We start from the raw sequence: 14,817 nt of genomic DNA on the forward strand, positions 1-14,817 counted from the left end.
CGTAACCATTATAATAAGATGTATCTCCTAGCATAAAAATAAGGAGATGACATCCACGAGATCAGTAATCATCACAAATGTGAGTGTCCCTAGCAAAAAAATAAGGGACACCCACTATATCATCATTAAAGCAGCTAAGACACAAGGTGATCGTAAATGAACAAGGCAGGAATAGACGACTGTTGGGTGAGGCAGGTAGAAAGGAGGACTGAATCTTCTACTAAGGATTAGTCAGAGTCAGGGGAAAACTATGTTACCCGCTGCAACTGCTGAAAATTTCAGGGCTTCCAAGGACTTTAAGTAATGACGTTTGAACACTGTCGGTGATTTCCATCCAGTATACTTTTTCAACTCATCGAAGTTCATATGTTGGAAATAGTTAATTGAGGTGGCTACTGCCCTGACATCATGTGCTTTTGGGAAAGAGTCAGGATTGGCTTGTTTAATGAAGTACAGGATTTGTTGCCTGATGCCTTTAATAGATAAAGACTACCAACCTTTTTTCTCTCCTAAAGAGAGGACCCGATGAGGATGAGGAGGTCCTAGATAGAAAGGCTCGTAACGTTGAAACTGGGCAAAGAGATATATCTTGTGGAAGGGGTAGTACCTTCCATGGTTCCCACCTCATCAAAGGATCTTCATTCTTAGCTTAAAAAGCTACGTTCCGGTGAAAGTAGCACTTCCCCTGTGGGAAGGAACTGAATATGATCCGGATCTCTGGATAAAGCCGACAGTTCTGAAATTCTAGCTCCTGAGGCCAAGCTTAATAAAAATAGGGTTTTTCTTAACAGCATTATAAATGAGCATGTGTCATTATTGGTTTCTGAAGCCAGTTTTTAGAACATCGTTTAAGAACCATGATACTGACGTAGGCCTTACAGAAGGTCTAAGTCTAGCACAGGCCTTGGGAATAGACGAGAAGTAGGAATCTGTCAAGTCTATGTTGAACCCAAATTGAAAAATCTTTTTCAAGGCTGACTTGTTTGTCGTAATTGTGCTAGCTGCTAAGCCTTTTTCAAATAAGGATCTGAAAAGGATATAGCTGAATTGATTGTCATGATCTTAATATCTGATTCTTTCAGGAAGGTTGCTAACTTTTGACAGCAGCATCATACTGTCTCAAAGTTGAATCTCTCTTATCTGATTCCAAGAAGAGAATATTCTGAGGGTCAATATTCGCATCCCTTTTCGCTGCAAACTTCATGAAATCCATAAAGTTAGGGTTTTGAGAATCCCTGAGGAAGCGAACACAGTCTTCGTTTGTACTGACTGGGAGAGCTTGGGATTGGGGATCCGAAGAGGACGGAGACCCAGTTCCAGGATGAGAGGGTACCAATTGCTCTTCGGCCAGTCTGGGGCTACTAGAGCCACTTGACCCTTGAATGTCCTGAGTTTGTTTAACACTTTCATGAGAAGATTCACCGGAGGAAAGACATAAATCTTCTCCCAGTTGTTCCAATCTAGAGCCAGGGCGTCCGTGGCATAGGCCAGAGGGTCCAGGTTGGGGGCCACATAACACGGGAGTTTGTGGTTCGCTTGGGATGCGAAGAGATCTACCTGTAGACCTGGACTCTCTGAAGAATCCATTGGAACGAAACTGTTGTCCAGTGACCATTCCGACTCTAGAGGTACTGATCGGGATAGAGCATGCTATGACGTTTCTCACTCCAGCTATATGGGTGGAGGAGAGATGCCAACTGAACTTGTCCGCCAGGGAGAATATGGCTACCATGACATGGTTTAGATGACGTGACTTGGAGCCTCCTCTGTTTATACAATGTACTACCACTGCGCTGTCCAGGACTAGCTTTATGTGGGAGTACTTTGGCGGACGTAACCTTTTTAGAGTCAAGAACAGTGCCATTGCCTCCAGTACGTTTATATGGAACTGACGGAACTGAGGTGACCACCCGTTCCCTGAACCTTTTTTGAACTGGGAATATCCTCCCCAACCGTTAATGAAGCGTCTGTGTGGATAGTGATCCCTGGAGGAGGAAACTGAAGGGGCACTGACACCGATAGGTTCTTGACTTTCGCCCACGGCCGAAGTCGATTCTTTAGAATCAGAGGGACTGAGGACAATTTGTCCCTGGGACCTGATATTTGCCCGTGCAGGCGCCAAATTCTGGTTAGGTCTTTCAGTTTGGCTTTCATTAGGATGTTCGTCACTGATGCAAACTGGAGAGAACCCAGGATCCTTTCCTGAGATCTTCTTGAAGCCAGTTTGTGACTTAGAAATTGCTTGACTGACTTTGCTATTTCCTTCCTTTTGGACGATGGAATCGACAGAGTATGGAGGGAGGAAGATTCCATTGAATGCCTAGCCACTGAAAGTTTGACTCTGGAGTGAGTCTTGATTTGGTCCTGTTTATCTTGAAGCCTAGATATTCCAGGAACTGAATCACTTTCAGTGTTGCTTTGTTGCATTCCTCGACTGTTGAAGCCCAGATCAACCAATCGTCGAGATACGCTACTACCATAACCCCTTGCGATCTGAGTTGTTGAACAACTACTTATTTCCGCCAGCTTCGTAAACACTCTGGGTGCTACGTTGAGCCCGAAAGGAACTACCTTGAAGGAGAATGTCTGGTCGCCTATCTTGAAGCCTAGATAAGGACGGAAGTGTCTTGCAATAGGGATATGATAGTAAGCGTCTGTAAGATCGATAGAGGTGGTGACGGCCCCACGGGGAAGTAAGGTCCGCACCTGCGAGATCGTGAGCATCTTGAACTTGTCGCAGCGAATGGCTAAGTTTAAGCGGGACAAGTCTAAGATTACTCTTCTTTTTTTGTTAGCCTTTCTTTGCACGCTGAACAAGCGACCTTGAAACTTTAATCTTTTGACTCTCGCTATAGCTCCTTTTTGAAGGAGATCCTCCGCATACTCCGTCAGTTCTTTGGAAGGAAGTTGACGGAAAGGCCTGGATGGAGGTGGGTTCGTTAACCAGCTCCAACCCAGGCCTTTGACACAATGCTCTGAGCCCACTTGCTGAAGTTCCACCGGTGGCGAAAGTGAAACAGCCTCCCTCCTACCTGAAGTTCTTCATTGGTTCTGGTAACCTCCTCGGCCTCCTCTGAAGTGTTTTCCCCTATTAAAGGGACCTCCCGATCCTCTCCCACGAAAGGAACGTTTACCTCTGCCTCCCTTACCCGAGCGGTCATACTTCTGTGAAGATTGACTCTCGAAGGTTTGATTGTAAGCTGGAGAGATGGCATAAGAGGTGGAGGGTTGAGGCTGAGGGGAGATCACGTAAATTGGCTGTGATTGAGCCTTTGAAGTGGAGGGCTGGGCTGTTTGCACTAAGGGAACCGCCGGAACTTGCTGAGAAAAGCGTGGCTGCTTTTTCTGGTAGGGCTGGAAACGCCTGGGTTTCCTTTGCCCTTTACCTCTAGCTGCAGGATCTTGCCTCCTCCTAGCCGTAAGGCCCCAACGGTCCTTAAGGCTCTGGTTCAACCTCGTAGCCTCTGACTGGACTTCCTTCACCATCGCTTCTGGGAAGAGATCTGCTCCCCAGATGCTTGACGAGAGTAACCTATTCGGCTCGTGCCGAATGGTTGCTTCTTGTAGGACATGCTTCCTACAATTCGTTCTAGCAGTGGCAAACTCAAACATATCTGACTGTACCGTTTGAGTCAGGGATTTGGTCATAAGTTTGAAAAGCGGCTCTGAACCATAGGCTATGGTGGCCACCTCGGTCATAGCCATAGAATTATTGATCTGGCTAATCGCGATTTAGCGTCAAAAAATTCAGCCTGAATAAGGCTATCTGGAAGCCTGGGTAGCTTTTCACCAAACTGCTCCATAGCACAGTCCGGTTTGAGTTTGCCAGCTGAGAAGGTGTTCGGTAAGTCTTCCCATAATTCTCCGGCTGAAGGAAGTAATGGAGATGTAAGGATCTGCTTCCTTCAGTTGAGGCATGGGGTCCCCCTTCTGGGCCGCTGGAATGGTAGACGTCGCGATCTTAGTCAGGAAAGGGAGCGGGGTACTCTCATCCATCGTGAAGATCGTAAAGGGACTCTTGAAGGGTTGGATTTTCGTATTAGAACAATCCATGTCCTCTAAACACCTGAGCCATTCTCTCTGAGCCTGGTCACGTGAATAGAGGACCGTCTCCTTTGGTACCCTATCATCTCGAATCATGGCTGAGGCGGTGAGCCTTGCGTAGCCGATGAACGGAGGCTGAAGATCTTCCGGGTAGAGAACTCGAAGTCCTCTATCCTTCGAGTTCCAAATTCCGGTATAGAAATGAGTCCGTCTTGGAAGGGGGCGTATGACGCTACTCTCCACGGGGTTTGTTCATCGAGAACGGAGGTAGCGAGTCATACGGGGAAGCTGAGGCTCCACCTGCTTGGAAGGTGGAGGAGAGGCTAGAGGAGCTTGGCTCAGTTCCGGCTATAATGGAGTCTTGAGAAGTAATCCTATCCGACAACCGAGAGATCATTTGTTCCATGCTACTCTTTAGAGACCCAACCAGGTCGCCCACCTGTTGTAACAGGCCAGCATTGGAGTCCAAAGCCGGAGCTGCTGCGGAGGTGGAGGGGTAGCTTTGAATTGGAACCAAAGGTAGCGGAACTGACGACTCAGCCGGAGTGTGAGATCTCTCTCTGGAGGATTTACTCCTCGAGGACTTAGAGCCGGACCCAGAAGCTTTAGATCTGTCTGCTCCGGGATTCCTAGCCGGAGACTTACGAGAGGAGGATGAGGCCGAAGTCGTCTTCTTAGACGACGACGACGTCTTTGTCAAGGATTTCACTGCTTGACCCTTGACCTTGGGTCTAACCGAAGCGTCAGGAGGAGTATACAATTCCTCACCCGTAAAGCCTTGGAAGGATGGGAGAGGTTGCAGGAGTAGAAGAAAACAGTTACGCCCAATGGGTATCCCTTGGGTGTCCACCTTACCTACCTCGACCAACAGGTCGTCTACACCTACCATAGGTTCTACATTAATATCCAACGTCGCGACTTCCGAGAGATATCCTGGCCTTGGTCAGTCAATGAGGCAGCCAGCTGTTGCTGGATGAAGGCAATAGTCGGGGCAGCCTCTGCTGGGTCGACGTATCCTGTCGCCTTGCCTCCGGGGAAGATTAGTAACCCCGCCAACCTTTTCTCACCAGGATGTAGGGCATACCCTTGGCGGCGTTCTTCCCGAAACCGCCGACCCAGGCCCGCAGGGTTGCCAGTGCGGTATCCCTCACTGCCGGCGCCTGGAAGAGAGGGTATCGATTAGATTTAAGAATAACTTAAAACTAAAGATAACTTAAAGTATAACTTAAACTTATAGGGCTATAAGGCCCTTTGAATTTCCTTAAGTTAGAGTAATTGATGCAAACTTAAGCACTAAAACAGATGCGGACCAGCTACCGGAGATGGAATACTTACCCCGTCTAAAAGCTGGCTCACCAGATCGTAACATATGGTACACGTCTCATGGTACCAGACCTGGATGTCCCCGTGCGGAGTCGCGCATGGAGCATGGGACCGGCAAACTTCGTGTCACGGGTCCTGAAGTGTGGCAGCGCATCCCGGATGCTCACAGTGGTGGTCTGTAAGTGGAAAGACACATGAGGCCATCTTAAAGAATATCACTTACAGGCTAAAGGACAGAAGAACTCCATTGCATGCCGGAGCTCGGAAAAAATTCGGGCATAGCCCTCCCTTACTAGCCTGAATAGGCTATAAACCCCGGAGGTATCCGGTGAAAAGAAGGGAGGGGGAATGATGGTTAAGGTACTTAAAATAAACTTAACATCTTAAACCTAAAAGCACGAACGTACCGGACTAAGTCCAGTGCGTGGCGGAGTGATAACTCAGTGAAACGGAGAGGTTAGACGAGACCGACTGTATGTTCCGGTCCACCCCGTGGGGTAGACTAAGCACGTTTCCGCTAGATGCCAGGCCTCCGGTGGTAAAGGAGCCCTAGTAAGGTGGGAAAGAGCGGGGGCATACAGACTCGGGCTAGTAACGGAGCGACGAAGTAGTAATGGAGAGGGGGAAAGGCCAGTCCCCCCCCCACCTTACCATCCGACCGGACCGAGAGCCGGAGAGGTCGAGTCCAGTCTGGGTCTGTCCCGTCCCTCTACCCCCTCCGCCTGGGGGGAGAGAGGGAGGCAGGCTCGGGTATGCGGAGCGAGCATGGGCAGGCCTAGCCACCCCCCCCGACTCTATGGAAGAGCGGGAGGGGGGAAAGGTGACTGGACAGGCGTCTGGCTGCCTCGTGATCACATAGTGACCACGGGGCGATAAGAACAACAACTAAGCCTAAAATATAACCAACTGATCAGCGAGATGCTATCGGGAAGCAACCGAGCTGACCAGCGGTAACATAAAGGCCCAATAGGCCGTGACCTAGGCTAAGCGAGCCAGACGCCTAACTAACCTAACAAAATCACATAGATAACAATATGAATAATAAAATGAAAGAAAGAAAACAAATAGTAGGAGAAAAAATCCAGGAGTGTACGACTAACCCGAAGGCAAGTCCTACCACTCAAAAGCTAGCCGATGCCGATACTAAGAGCCGTGGCTAGGGTCTGGATGGAAGAGCCTACATAAGGTAAAAGACATGCATGCATGACAAAACCGTGTAGACCTTACTCTAAACAAAGCGGATAATAAAATAGAGCGTACAAAGACAGGGGATGCTCTGGGTATGGGAGACCCAGAACGGACCCATCACGAGGCAGAACCATGCTGCCATGCTTCCGACCTAGAGATCGTATTTATACCTAAAAAACGGCAAATACGTGCTCAGGGCCGGAAAAAACCAATAGCAATAAACACTGAGTACTTAACTTAGCTGCTGCGATGGCTGCACGCTCCATTGTAATAAAATCCAAACGAAAGGGCACAAAAACACAGAGAAGAAAATGGCACGTGTGTATCGTGTGCGCTAACTGAAAAGGAGGTGGCCACCAGAGGCGCAGCAGTCGGCAGCATGGATGGAGTAGTAGTAGTAGGTGCTGCCCACTCTGTGGGTCGGCTCCCCTCTTGGGGGATTTTGTAGTGGGAGAATTCTATTGGCATTTGGCTCGTGGTAGTGGTCTCACTCGCCATAGTGTTCATACCGACACTCTCTGGGAGGGTGAGCGAGTCAGTTATACTGACTTTTTCTTTATTTATTTATTCTCTGGTATGTGTTAGTACATTTACCCTAGAAATAATAGATTAAAGGATATTTCGCGCAGCGACACGAGCTGAGCCCAGAAATGTAATTTTCAAACATTCACTTCCCATGTCAGAAATATACTTAGCTATAGACTCCGTCGTCCCCGATAGAAATTCGAATTTCGCGGCACACGTTACAGGTAGGTAGGTCAGGCGATCTACCGTCCTGCTGCTGGGTGGCAGGAATAGGAACCATTACCTTCTAGAACCAGATTTTCTCTATCGGTTGGAATGTAAACATACGTTGCGGTTCCTCCTGACTTGATTTTCGTGTTTCATCGCCATCGATCTTTTGGGCTGTCTTTTGCAGGGAAGTACTGGGTCTTTGGTTCGGCATATGCTTTTTATTAACTTTTTAATGAATTTCGCTTCGAAATTTCAAAGAAATATTAAGTGAAACTACCGAAATTATCGGTAGACACTCACATAGTTTGCAATAAAGGGAATTATTAATATTTATTCATTATTACATGTAATAAAGGTTACAACTTTATTGAGGAAATATTAAACTCTAATTTCCTACTTTAGGAAGTCAGAAAAGCATATAACTAGATACGCTTACTTTAGAAGCTTTTAATAGCATTTGTGCTAACGAGCAGTTAGAGTATTAGCATTACTAGTAGTTGTTGCATCCTCATCACCTTCTTACTCCACAGAAACTACAAATTTATATATGCAAATTTGAAGATAATGGATGTAGCTCAAAATGCGAGCTCGTTAAAAGGTAAGAAGTGAATATAGTGTTCCCATTGAAGTGGAGGGTGCGTCTGATCGGCTCTGTCTCGCTCCCAGGTCTAGACCTCTTCCAAACTCACAAGCCCAGAGGAGAAGAATGTCGAAAGCCGCACGGAGGTTTCAGAGAATCCCCACCGATCAGGCATCCCCTCGGCAGACTCTGGTAGCGAACGTCCCAGACTGCCAAGTTCGCCATTGGAAGGCGTCCTAAAATAGTGGAGGGTGCGTTCCAATCGGCTCTGTCTCGCTCTCAGGCCTAGACCTCTTCCAAGCTCACAAGCCCAGAGGAGAAGGAATGTCGAAAGCCTTAAGGAGGTTTCAGAGAATCCCCACCGGTCGGGCGCCCCCTCGGCAGGATCTGTAGTAGCGTCCCAGACTGCCAAAGATAGCCGTTGGAAAGGCATCCTAAAACAGTGTTTTTTCGTCATCCGAGTCTTCATTGAAAGGAAAATAGGGTGGAGTTCTGACAAGCTGTCGAGACCTAAAAGATCGTGGAAATCGCCAGCTTGGGATTCTAGCCCGGAAAGTTTTCCGGAAGACTATCCACCTGTGAAGAAGAAGAAAGGCATTTATTCATTAAATCCTCCTTCCCCTAGATTGGATACGGAGAAAGAAGACGACGCTACGAAGATCCTAGGAGAAAGGCAACAGTAGATATCTTCGTTAATAGAAGTTTTGAAGAAGGATCCTCCCAGGAGAAAGGATCGCTTCCTTCCCGTTAAGAAATCCCGTCCGATAGAAGTCTTTGACATCTCGGACGAGGCGGCCAGGCGCAAATCGCCGACAAGGCGAGAGGATTCTAAAGAGGCGCCTGAAGCGGCTGAAATGAGGCACAAAGCGCCTGAAACTAGATGCAAAGAGCCTGAGGCGCCTGAAACGAGGCGCAACGCGCCTGGGGGGCGCCTGAAACGAGGCGCAAAGCTCCTGAAGCGCCTGAAATGAGGCGCAAAGCGCCTGAACTGAGGCGCAAAGCGCCTGAAGCGAGGCGCAAAGCGCCTTAAACGCCTGAAGCGCCTGAAATGAGCGCAAAGCGCCTGAAGCGCCTGAAATGAGGCGCAAAGCACCTGAAGCTATAAACCAGGATCTTCATCGGATATGGAGTTAGAGCCTGATTCTGCAAAAGGTGAAAGACATTCGAGGCCTTCTCCTGATAAGGACGGGAGTTGTTGCACAGGCGGCCGTCGCCCTTCTCAGGATAGTCTTAATGCAAGTAAAGGCAAGAGCAAGATCGGCTTTTTTCCTGGCGGGGACTCAAGATGTCGCACAGGCGGCCGTAGCCCTTGTCAGGTTAGAATTGGTACTGCTAGAAGCTCTTCACCTACGAAAGGAGGCGCTCTCCTCCGGTTGCTCATTCTTCTCCCAACTTGATGGACAGGAAATGGAAGATAGATCGGAATTGGAAGCCAATAAGGGAGCAGGTCTCTCAGTTTACAAGACCTTAGCGACCTTTTTTATTGAAAAAATTAGTTCATTACTAATAGACGATATTAAAAAATCTTCCCCTTCTAAAATAATGCAACCAACCATTTACAGAAAGAGTGGCAATTGTTTGCAAATTGAACAAGATTCGTATGAGCTTCATTCATTGATTAGAGGCTCCATTCCAAGACTAACTAGAGGCGTAGAATACGGCCTTACACTCCAAGAGAAATAAAAAATTGAAGGGATTCTCTTCGATCCTAGGTTTTCATTGCGATCTCTTTCTACTAATACTAATTCGTGTTTATTGATGAAAGAACGAAGAGGGCAAGATTTTCATTCTCTCTCTGCATCGGAGAGGAAAGAATGTAGTTAGAAGACTTGGTGTATACGACTACTGAATGACAAGTCATTACGCATACCATAGTTGCCTTTGTGGTTCGCTACGGAATTATCTATATCCTTACAGGATTTTCCTGGTAAGGACTTCGCTTAAAAGGTTTGTTACGACAATACCTACTCAGCTTCGGTATTTAACAAAGGTTGTTTGGCTTAAATTTGCATTATTGAGAGCTTCCTTAGGCTCGAGAATAATTTTATTATATTCCTTCATTGAATGAAGTAACTGGCAACTCAGGATGAATGCAGCCAGGCAGCGAACGAGACGGCCGGGCTGTCATTGTAAGGCCAATACAGTACCATCCAGTTCTCGGTCATGAGCAGTCGGTTACATCTCTCTCCAACCGGGACGGGATCGAATGGTTAACCGTATATTCCCCCTACAATCATGGACTTAGTCTCGAATGGAGGGGATAGTTAAGCTAACATAAATAAAATATTGTCTGCCTTTTGCTAAGAAGCTTTCAATAAGAAAGATATTATAACCTTTCAATGCTGTTTACCGTAGGTAACATTATTAAAGGATTCTAATGCAGCAGAACATTATATTATATAATGAAATGCTCTCATGCTTACGAAAGCTTGGCTTATTAGAATACATGCTTAGGTGAGAAGATGGATGTAGTAGAGAATTAAACTTTAAGACTCTGGTATGGTCAAGTCTTTCGAGAAACGCACACAACCTTTTTAGAATCGGATATTGCTCAAGAGAAGATGGATGAGTGGGATGGGAAACATTCTCTTCGTGGCAGAAATGGTTTCCCTGAATGGACTATACTACGTATATAAGAGTTTTTTCCTACTAAGAACGGAATTAACATGTGAAAGGATGTCGGGTACCATAAAGGCACAGATGTTCTGGCACATAACATAAAGAGAATTAGAAGAAAGCGCCAACCTGGCGCAATGCGCCAGAAGCGCCAGCCTGGCGCAAAATTGCGCCAGAAGCGCCAGCCTGGCGCAATGAGCCAAGAGCACCATCCAAGATATTTTCTCGTTTTAGCGAGTTATTAACCTAAGAGTCCAGTAGCCTCTCAGACAGCACGCTCGGTAACGGCAAGATTCGTTCCTGATTTCGTTACCTATTTAATCACTTAGGCCAATTCCACGACTCTCTCATATCGCAAAGAGCATCGAGAATCTCTTTTTTTCACTCCTGTTCGCGTTAACAAAGAGAACCTATTTGGAAAACAGACAGGGAATGTAACGATCCTTAAGAGGTTCGATGCAAGATTTTGCATGTCCGTGAGAACCTTCTCGATCGACGATAATAACTGTTAATGTATGTTTAACATTTATTGCAAAGAGTTGTGAGAAGTGCGAAAAGTCTTCTTCATAGATCTCTTAGCAAGGTAGAAGACGAACAGGCTTCCGTGCTAGGAACTGCTTCCTTTTCCCTCGAACCAAGAGAGGTAGCATATACGCCATCTTTTATAGAAAGGGAAATAAACTTTAGTCTTTTTTCCCCTAAATATAAATTCTGGGCGTCAAAGAAAGAGAGGATAATACTTTATGCCTCATTTTGGCCTTAGAGAGGTTGGATTCACAGAGGTCACATTCTTCTCACAGCATGTTTTGGAAGTCTTTTCCAAGACAGTCTGAATATTCTATCAGCATCTATTATAAATGGACCTTAACAACCTCTCCACTCTGAGTCTGTCTGCGTGCAGACTGACGACGAAGTGGACATGAATAGAGGATTTTTCAAGGTAAATGACAATAAGTAGTCATGGACAAGATATAGAATTGCTGCAGATCGTGCTAGAGGGAATGAGGAAACTGTCCTCTTCCGATACCTCTGTGAACCACACAGCGGTTTTTTCTTCCCTTTCAGAGGGAAGAATCACCTTTGTATATATCTGCTATCAAAGAATGCAGTAAAAGGCTATACTCTGTCTCTATAAAGGAACTGGAGATAGCAGAGGATTAAGATCTTCGGGATCTTATACGATACCTCAATATGACAAGAGTAGGATATCATGTACTTCTAATGGGATCTTTTTGTGGGCCACAGATTCTATGTTCCAACAAGATGGAACTGCTCCTCATCAAACTTCTTTGAGAAATTTTATGAGGGAATTCTTTGTTTCTCTTGGGTCCTAAACGATCAAGAAGACAAGTGAATTTTTTGAGCATTGGAATCTCGCATCAGATTCTATGGAGATTAGGCAATGGGTTCTTGCCAGCATAGTATGTCTGGTAAAAGAACTAAAACCCCCTATTCCTGATTCAATGTTTTCAGATAGAGGTTTCGATGTCCAGGCAGGGTACTTACGTTTCATCTACAGTAGAATGGTTCAAACGTTTGCCTACAGAGTCTTTGGAAGGCGATGACGGCTCGAAATGCTTCCCAGAAGGTGTTCAGAGGGATACAATAAAGAGCTAGAAATCAGGAGTACTCCCAATTTCAGCTCTTAGTCTCCTTCGACTTCCAGGCTTTTTCCCTTCCTTCGGGCAAGGATAGGGAAGATTCTGCAACGAGAAACCCCTTCAACATGTAAGAAGAGATCTCGTGAGCAATGGAAGTATTCAAGAAGGACCCTCCTCGGAGGAAGACTCTTATCTCTCGTACGGTTAGATATCCTATTGTCTACTGATGTAGGGACTACAATCACCTCCCCTTGCCGGAGAGAGGCCAAAGCTCAAAGTGGAAGAACTTCTTCCACTCTTCTCCAGTCTCCTGATAAAACTATTGTGGATGTTCAGGACTTTGGACAATGTAGTGCCAACCAGGGTGCAGATGCCAAAAACAGGCGTAAAAAAACGCCAGAGGCAAACAGTAACAAGAACACTGTCATTGTCTGAGGAGAAAGAGCTGGCCTACAACCTGGCACAGATGTGCTAGAGGCGAACAAATCGTATAGATAAGAGTGTCCGATGTGGACATCGCCAGACATCCTCGAGACTCTACCAAGTTCGAAACTCCGGCAAGTGGGGAGGAGCCACCCAGGCGCGAAGCGCCACCCAGGCGCAAGCCAGGCTCTAGGCTTCATCCAGAAAAGATCCATTTCAAAGGAAGCCCTGGTCTTCTTTGAAATAAGTGTGATCGCTAAAGCACTTCATGAATAACTTGATGATTCCCTCAAACAGCTGAGAATTAAAAGCGCTTGAAGTACGAGCTTTTAGGAATTCTTGTTCGTTCCATAACAATATGTCGTGAAGGACATATTGGCTGTAACTTACGGGAGATGCAACTCTGTGTTGACTTCCCTTTGCACGAAGGAGGTCAAGTTGACCTACAAGAGATCCTTCTCTCGTGGTTTTACATGTCTACGGAAAACGTTGCTGGGATAGGGAGCCGACACTGATCCTTAACTAAGTGAGTTAATTTTTATGTTAACATAGTGTTTTTTCTTTGGTTTGTTTGAAAGGAGTTTGGGGATAGCTCTTTTCAAACTAAGCACAAACCCTCGTGTTATGGAGCAGGTGATCGGGATCGGTGTTGTGCTCCTTAATTATGCCCCTAGGCATAGGTGTATTGTCATGTAAGGGGATAAGACCCCAGTGACAATTGCCATCAGGTTCTGTCGAATAAGTGGATAAGACCCCATTGACAGTCCTTACAAGAGCTTTCAACCATAGGTCACACCTCGCTGAGGCTCTTGAGACGAAGCAGACTAACGACTAGCAATAACTAGGAAGTCGACCCTTCGTCTAAACACATAGGAACCAAGGTTTATTTATTTATTACCTACAAACGTATGTTGTTTACCTGTCTAATCAGTAATTAGCTGTCTCTTACCCTCCGCCAAAGGTGCCAATCAGCTAAGTATATATCTGACAGGGAAGTTGAATGTATGAAAATGATATTGTTATTGTACAATAAAGTTTCATACATACTTACCTGGCAGATATACGATTGAATGGCCCACCCAGCCGCCCCTCAGGAGACAGGTGGAAGAGAAAATCTGGTTCTAGAAGGTAATGGTTCCTATTCCTGCCACCCAGCGGCGGGACGGTAGATCACCTGACCTACCTACCTGTAGCGTGTGCCGCGAAATTCGAATTTCTATCGGGGACGACGGAGTCTATAGCTAAGTATATATCTTGCCAGGTAAGTATGTATGAAACTTTATTGTACAATAACAATATCATTTTTATTATAAAATTGAATTTTATTGCATTCTTACCGAACAATTATTAATTTTGGTAAAGGGTATGGTATATGATTAACATATGTAAAATCTCCAAGCATCCATCTAAACAAGAAAGAGTCATTTATTTTTAATGAAAATGTTATTGTTGTTCAATAAACATATCTTGGATATTTACAGAGGCTTCAGAATCGGGTCTATGAAGAGCAACAGTGTTTTATGAGGTTTGCATATCAGGTGGCAAGATTACAGTTGAAATCATATATGATGTTCCTGATGTCATTAATAGCTATATTAATGACTATGTGAAAGTAAGTACTAATAGTTTTATTTATCTTGTGTACCAACTTAGAAACTTTTTACTTTATATTTTCTAACTTGGAGACATTTTACTTCATGTCTTCTAATTTTATCTAACTAGTAGATTACAAGTTGTCGTTGATTGGCACTATAGAATTTAGTAAGATATCAATGCTGGTCCCGAATTCGAAATGGAGGGCAGGGAGACCAAGGGCTTGATCTCCAACTAAGAGTTAGAAAAACCACTGGGGATGCCAGTGAATTGGCAACACTGCTGTCCTTGGGTAATCTCCACTGTTCCTTACTCAGATTCTAGCCTGTATTAATTTGCTATTGATATAAAGTGAGAAATTTATCTTGAAATTAGTGTCTTTCAAGGAGTTACCAATCTCTTTGTACTACCCAACTGGACTTCTGAATATCAGCCTTGAAGACTATTATTTAATGATCTTGGGATAGCACTTGGTGGTCTTTACACAGAGGTTTGAGAGATTCATGTGAAGACCATGCTTGATGAGAGGGTTTTTTGAGGGAAGTTTAAGATTGGAATGCATGATGCAGATAAAATACTCTCATGGGACACGACTCTGTAGGAAAAGTTGATAGGTAGTGCACGGGGCAGCTTAATGTACGAGTTTTAATTCTTTTGTGATGGAGCTCGTAACTCAGTTTGTTCATAGATCAAATTGAATTTCCCTGTTTAAAG

At 45.4% G+C, this 14,817-nt stretch overlaps 1 long non-coding RNA gene across 1 annotated transcript in view; it reads left to right on the plus strand.

The window, feature by feature from the left end:
* LOC135222293 (uncharacterized) overlaps positions 1–14,817 on the plus strand; it is an 85,155-nt gene that overhangs the window by 30,426 nt on the left and 39,912 nt on the right. The window contains exon 2 of the long non-coding RNA XR_010316268.1: positions 13,992–14,122. This is a non-coding gene — a long non-coding RNA (uncharacterized LOC135222293). The remainder of the gene's footprint in view (positions 1–13,991; positions 14,123–14,817) is intronic.

Source organism: Macrobrachium nipponense, chromosome 3 (genome assembly GCF_015104395.2).
Source record: "Macrobrachium nipponense isolate FS-2020 chromosome 3, ASM1510439v2, whole genome shotgun sequence".
Lineage (NCBI taxonomy): Eukaryota > Metazoa > Arthropoda > Malacostraca > Decapoda > Palaemonidae > Macrobrachium > Macrobrachium nipponense.